The sequence below is a fragment of the Triticum aestivum genome, chromosome 3A (assembly GCF_018294505.1).
Source record: "Triticum aestivum cultivar Chinese Spring chromosome 3A, IWGSC CS RefSeq v2.1, whole genome shotgun sequence".
In the NCBI taxonomy this organism is placed as follows: Eukaryota; Viridiplantae; Streptophyta; class Magnoliopsida; order Poales; family Poaceae; genus Triticum; species Triticum aestivum.
Genome location: NC_057800.1, coordinates 17,181,188 through 17,188,634, shown reverse-complemented (window position 1 = coordinate 17,188,634; position 7,447 = coordinate 17,181,188).

Genomic DNA, 7,447 nt, shown 5'->3' with positions numbered 1-7,447 from the left:
AAAGGAATAGTGGAGAAGAAGAGAAAATAGAATATATTCTATTTTTTCTTCTTCTCCACTATTCCTTTCTTCTTCTCCTCTATTTTTTCTTCTTTTTTTTCTTCGATCTTCTCCTCTAGCTATTCCTTTCTTCTTCTCCTCTTTCTTCTTCTTCTTCTTCTTCTTCTTCTTCTTCTTCTTCTTCTTCTTCTTTTTCTTCTTCTTCTTCTTCTTCTTCTTCTTCTTCTTCTTCTTCTTCTTCTTCTTCTTCTTCTTCTTCTTCTTCTTAATTTTTATCGGGAACGAGGGTGTCGAGGATCGTCAAGGGGTCGAGGGTCGGGAACTAGGGTAGAGGGTCGAGGGTCGTTAAGAGGTCAAGGGTCGAGGGTTTCAGGGTCGAGGGTTCGAGGGTTCTATAGGGTCGAGGGATCGAGGGTCGAGGTTTCCAGGGTCGTCTAGGGGTCGAGGGTTCCAGGGTCGTCGAGGGTTCGAGGGGTCGAGGATCGCCGGGGGGTCGAGAGAGGTTTCCTAGTGTCAAAGTATTGAAGAAATCCATGGCTTCATCATTAGCCGGAAGTAACCAGGGCATGACAAAGTCCTCCAAAGTTATTTTGGAATGGCGTCCTGGATAGGATAATTTGCCTTTTTGTATGAATTTCAGCAAAGGCCTTCCAAATAACGATATTTGGAAGGTTCTTGCTGAACTTTGTACCAAAAAGTGAATTATCCTATCTAGGACTCCGTTCCAAAATAACTTTGGAGAGCTTCGTACCATCATGCACCTGTTACTTTCGCCTAATGATGAAGACATGGTTTTGTTGAATCCTTTGACACTAGGCAACCTCCCGACCCCTCGGCGATCCTCTCGAACATGAGAGGAAGAAGAGGATCGCCGAGGGGTTGAGGGTTCCAGGGTCGTCGAGGGTTCGAGGGGTCGAGGATCGCCGAGGGGTCGAGAGAGAGATTTCCTAGTGTCAAAGTATTGAAGAAATCCATGGCTTCATCATTAGCCAGAAGTAACCAGGGCATGACGAAGTCCTCCAAAGTTATTTTGGAATGGTGTCCCGGATAGGATAATTTGCCTTTTTGTATGAATTTCAGCAAAGGCCTTCGAAAAAACGATATTTGGAAGGTTCTTGCTGAACTTTGTACCAAAAAGCGAATTATCCTATCTAGGACTCCATTCCAAAATAACTTTGGAGAGCTTCGTACCATCATGCACCTGTTACTTTCGCCTAATGATGAAGACATGGTTTTGTTGAATCCTTTGACACTAGGCAACCTCCCGACCCCTCGGCGATCCTCTCGAACATCAGAGGAAGAAGAGGATCGCCGAGGGATCGAGGGTTCCAGGGTCGTCGAGGGTTCGAGGGGTCGAGGATCGCCGAGGGGTCGAGAGAGAGATTTCCTAGTGTCAAAGTATTGAAGAAATCCATGGCTTCATCATTAGCCAGAAGTAACCAGGGCATGATGAAGTCCTCCAAAGTTATTTTGGAATGGTTTCCCGGATAGGATAATTTACCTTTTTGTATGAATTTCAGCAAAGGCCTTCCAAATAACGATATTTGGAAGGTTCTTGCTGAACTTTGTACCAAAAAGCGAATTATCCTATCTAGGACTCCATTCCAAAATAACTTTGGAGAGCTTCGTACCATCATGCACCTGTTACTTTCGCCTAATGATGAAGACATGGTTTTGTTGAATCCTTTGACACTAGGCAACCTCCCGACCCCTCGGCGATCCTCTCGAACATGAGAGGAAGAAGAGGATAAAAAAAGAAGAGGAAAAAGAAAAAAAAAGAGGAGAAGAAAGAATAGAGGAGTTCTTCTCCTCTATTCTTTCTTCTCCTCTTTTTTTTCTTCTTCTTCCTCTTTTTTTATCGGGAACGAGGGTCGTCGAGGGACATAGATGTAGTGTCGTCGTTGTCGATATATACCCCCTCCCGATAGCTTCAACACGTGGGGGGGGGGGTCGATATTACCCCCTCCTTGAAGCGTTCTCGAGGCCACCCCAAACCGTTGAAGCATTGTCGAGGCCACCCCAAACCCTAGAGAAGCAGCGTCGAGGCCACTAATTAGTATATATGATTCCTTACTATGATTAGGTAGCTAGTTCTACGTTTGCCACTAATATATCCATCTGTCATGTTTGAATAATAATTGCCATGTTGTAAATATTTGTGGAAACTATGGACACCGCCCGAGACGAAGCAAAAGAAGCGTTGTTGAGGGACATAATCGCAGAAGGAAGTGATGCCGTCTCGTTGTTTCTCAACGACACCCATGTTCTAGAAGGAGAGGGTGAAGAAGCTTGCTACGGTGACCTAATGCCGGTGCAAGAAGAAGAACATGAGGACGGCTCCGGTGACCCAATGCCGGTGCAAGAAGGAGACCGTGATGACGGCTCCGGTGACCGAACCGAGTCCGGCCAGGTATATATATTAGTTAAGCTTGTGCTGACTAGCTGATTGATGCATTCATTGTTTTGGTATGTACACATATTAATTAAGTCTTTGTTCTTTTTTCTAGCCCTTCGGATCGAGCACAACTTCGATAAAGAGACGAGGCCCGAAGAAAAAGTTGAGCTCAGATGAAAAGTTTGAGATCATAGCAATCGCGCCCGACGGCCAACCGATTGAACCCATCCGAACAAACAACGCATTTGTTGCTCAGTGCGGGGTTCTGGTTAGGGACAAGATCCCGATAAGCATCCATCAATGGTTTAAGCCGGCTACAGAAGACCCTGAGGTGTCTTATGTCAATGATATGCAGAAAAATGATCTTTGGACTGAGCTGAAGTCAAATTTCACCCTACTGCCAGAGGATAATCCAGAGAACCCAGTTAAAGAGCAATTAATCAAGTCTTTTGCTCTTAAGAGGATGGCAGAACTATTCAGGAGGTGGAAGAAAGAGCTGAATAAGTTTGTCGAAAATAATGAGACACCAGAATTCAAGGGCAGATATGAGAAGATCAGAGATCACTGGCCCGCATTTGTGGCCCACAAGACATTGAAAAAGAGTAAGAAGATGTCGGCGACAAACAAGCAAGATGCTGCGAAGAAGAAGCTTCACCATTGCACGGGGTTAGGTGGCTACCTCATAGCCCAGCCTAAGTGGGCCAAGACTGAGAATGATCTGGTTGATAAAGGGATCGAACCAGAGACAATTAACTGGCCAGACCGTTGCCGGACTTGGTTCTTCGGGGCTGGCGGAACCTTGGACCCTGTAATAGGGAAGTGCATTTGGACGAACGATCAAATGGACATACCAGTGAGGAAGCTTAAGCAGTATATCGAAGCAGTGCAACAAGGGACGTTATTTCCAGACAGAGAGAACGCCGAGCTCACAATGGCCCTCGGGAATCCTGAGCACCCTGGACGGACACGAGGCACGCAGGATCCATTCCGTGGAAGGTTGGGTTTCCGGATGCAGGCGGTTACAAATCCCATGAGAGGAGGAAAAAAGTGCAGCAGACCCAAATGCAGGCGCTGCAAGCAAGGGTAGACGCGATAGAGGAACGAGAAGCAAATCGCAGCAAACGTACTGCCGAAGCTTCCCCCGAAGCTACCCCGCCATCTCAGCGCAGAAGCAGCATGGCTTCCACCGAGCTACTTCAGCCGGAGCATGCCTTGACGGCTCCTGCCAGCTATCCCGTGGATGCTATCACGGAGTCTCAAAATTGCCACCTTATGACGCAATGGATGAATTTGAAGGTCAAGGCGGCTATTGGCTCTATTTATCCTACTGAACCCGGCGCAACTTTTCACTGCCGGCCGATTCCAGAAGGATATGCTAGGGTGATGGTGGATGAAATAACGGAGGGATTTGAGGACCTCCATCTTGACCACCCTACCGATGAAGGGGAGACTCGGCTGGGGTCTGCTCTGAAGACTCCATGCCTATGGCGGAAGGAGCTCATCAACCTTCCGAACTGGATGCCTCCGCCTCCTCCTCCTCCTCGGCGAGTCAGGGCACTCCGCCTCCTCCACCGCCTCCTCCTCCGGCGAGTGACGATCAGGGCACTCGACCGGCTCCTTCTCCAGTGCGTGGCGGCACTCCGCCTCCTTCTCCGCCTGCGCCGGCGTGCCCGAGCAGCCAGCCTCCTCCTTCTCCGCCTCGTCAGCAAGGGCAGAAGAGACCTGCCGCCGCTCCAGCTGCTCCGGCGCGTCGTAGTCCTTCTCCTCTGCCTCGTAAGCAAGTAAAGAAGACAACCGCTCCGTCTGCTCGGCAGGCGTCTAGCAGTACAGCCAGAGGCAGGAGGACATACAGATTCGGTCCTTCTCTGAAGACTCCAGAGAAGTTACCATACGAGAGGACCTCGGAGGAGAACGCCGAGATCGCACGAACCAAAGTGGATGACTGGTTTCAAGGGTTGAAAGCAAAGAGACATCCACTTCTGGAGGAGAAGGTAGATCCGGTGAAAGCGAAGCGCACTCTGGCTGCCCTGACAAAACCACCGAAGTCTCCGCCGAAAGGAAACTATGAGCGCATTATTGGAAAGGAATTTGCCGAAGCGGAGTGGTCGGGAAGTACTGTCAGTGATCAAAGACTGAAAGAACGACGAGCTAGGAAACAAATTGCCTAGCTCGGCGAACAAGCGAAGCAATCGTGCCCCCCGCTCAAGGTGCCTAGCCACAACATCGCTAATGATCCGAGGATGGTGCTCGGTTATAGCAATCTTGCAGATTACCTGCCCGACGATGTACATTATGAACCCATGGACGTGCAGATACAAAGATACGAGTACGGGAAGCCTCTCGTCAAAGATGAAAGATCTCTATCAACGATGATGCGAAGATTGCATGATTGGTACTTGAAACTATAGGAGGAGGAGTACTTTGTATGTGAAAGTTAAAAAGGAGCATGACCTCGTTGGAATTGAACTGTTGCCTGTTCCATTTGAGGAGTTCTATCAGTTTTTCAATCAATTGGCCCTCGATAAAACAACGGTCGCCTGCTACTGTCTGTAAGTAGTACTACTTCTGTCATTAAGTCTCTCTATATAGCTCAGCTCTTCCATTGCATGTATTTATAATCATCCTCACTATATTATGCAGATTGAAGATCGCCGAATTGAAGAAAAGACAAGTCGGTGATATTGGGTTCATTAACACATATCTCATAGATGCAACTCAGGTTAAATTTCATGCCGCAGCTACCGAGGCCAACTTGCTACGATCGTTCGTAATAAATGAAAACAAAGATATAATACTCTTTCCTTACAACTTCAAGTGAGTGTTACTGTCTTGTGCGTATTCGGTTTCCCTTATATATTAGTCAAGGTTATAGTAATGTAATTGATGATTTATGCATGCGTGTGTAGTTTCCACTATATTCTCCTAGAGATTAAGCTTGAGCAGGGACTAGTAACCGTCTTAGACTCAAGACGAAAATATCCCCAGGACTATGCAGACATGACTCAAATACTCGAGAAGTAAGTTAAATCGATCATTATCCACCATATCAGCAACTTTGTTCATTTCCTGATATATCAAGTAATTGTTTTCTTTGTCCGGCAGGGTTTGGAGAAAATTCACCAGAAAAGCTCCGGGACTGCCGAAGGAGCTGCAATTTAGACACCCGAAAGTAAGTACTATAGTAGCATGTTCCGCGCATCTACTAGTCATTCAAGCGCTAGTTTCATCAATACCATTTGGCATTCTTGCTTATCAGTTTGATTGACCTCTATTTCTTGTAAAGTGGTTGTGGCAGGAACAAGGGAATGATTTCTGTGGATACTACGTTTGCGAGTCCATCCGCCACACGACCTGTGAGTGGGGCTACACTGACGAACAATATGAAGTACGTAAATAACAACATTCACAATTTTATTTTATTACCATCATTTGTGTTGAGTTTCATTCATTCATATATATATATATATATACATACATATATATATATATATATATATATATATATATTGACCCCCTTCTTTAAATTAGATATTTCGGAAGCGGGATGAACTCCTAGCACCAGCTCGCATGCGAGCAATTCAAGAGGAATTGGCGGCATTCTTTCTTGACCACGTGATCCCTGAAGACGGATAATTCTATGTGGACCCTGAGTCCGTATGATTATATTTGTAAGAGATAATTATTGTATATATGTAGCCGGTAGTGTCGGATAGATATACGAGAACTTGTTGTTCGACCAATCTCTTGGAGAAGGAGAGGTGGTCGATATCACTTCTCTCTGTATGCATATATGTTCATGATGATCTTCTATTTCCTTCGTTTGCTTACTAGCCAGCTAGCGTGTCTAGTCCTCTCTATACGTATGTATAGTACATAGCGTCGACCAAGCACGGACATAAGAGAGGACACTTCTCTCTATTAATTATAGCTAGCTAACACAATATATGAAACACCTAAATTAACCCCCCAAAACCCCCAAACACCCCCCTTTCAAAAAAAAACAAAAAACCCAACCACAGAAATGCTGACGCGTGGATGCCTATTGGTCCCGGTTGGTGCCACCAACCGGGACCAAAGGGTCTCCTGCCTGGGCTCCGCGCACAGGCCACGTGGAGGCCCATCTGTCTCGGTTCTGGATTGAACCGGGACTAAAGGGACAGGGCATTAGTACCGACCCTTTAGTCCTGGTTCCAGAACCGGGACAAAAGGCCCTTACGAATCGAGACAACATGCCCTTTTTCTACCAGTGAGTGGATCTAAAAAATCTTGGGTACACGGACGAACCGTTCGTCCTAGCCAATGATGTGGCACAGGTTATCTATGTGAAGGACATGTCTACCAAACCGAGAAAAAGAAAAGATAAGGAAGCGAATACATCATACGATGAGCCAAAGCGCCACATAGTTCTTTCAGGAAAAAGGGACATCGTGGGAGTGGAGAGCAAGACAGACATGTCTGAAGATTATGAAAAGTTTCATGAAATTCCTCCCTTCAAAGTCAAGGCTGGCCCAAGCATCCTGATAAACGATGAAGATTATCCATGGTTACGACGCAATAAGCAAATGACACAAGCAAAGAAAAAGTGAAGACTTTCTCCCGCAACTATTGTAATGATACCATGCCAACTTTGTAACAGACGAGTATGATACCATTATCCGTTTTGTACATGCACATGCTATGCGGGTGAAATTATGATACCATGCCAACTTTCAACTTTTTCAGAGTTCATTTAAAGTGCTTTAATGTCTTATGGTTCGGCCCTCGTAAAACCATTATTCAAATTTTAACTATTCAAGTTTGAAAAATAATGGCACTAACAGAAAGTTTATAATTTTTCTAAAACTAATGACACTAACAGAAAGTTTATAATTTTTCTGACCTAAAAGCAAAAGGAATTAAAAATAAAACAAAAAAAAAGAAAATAAATAATGCAAAAAACAAAAAAAACTAAAAAAACTATTTTTATAGTAAAGTTAATCACAAACTTGTGATTCACACAAATTTAAAGGAATTCAAATTTTAACTACTCAAATTTGAAAACTAATGGCACTA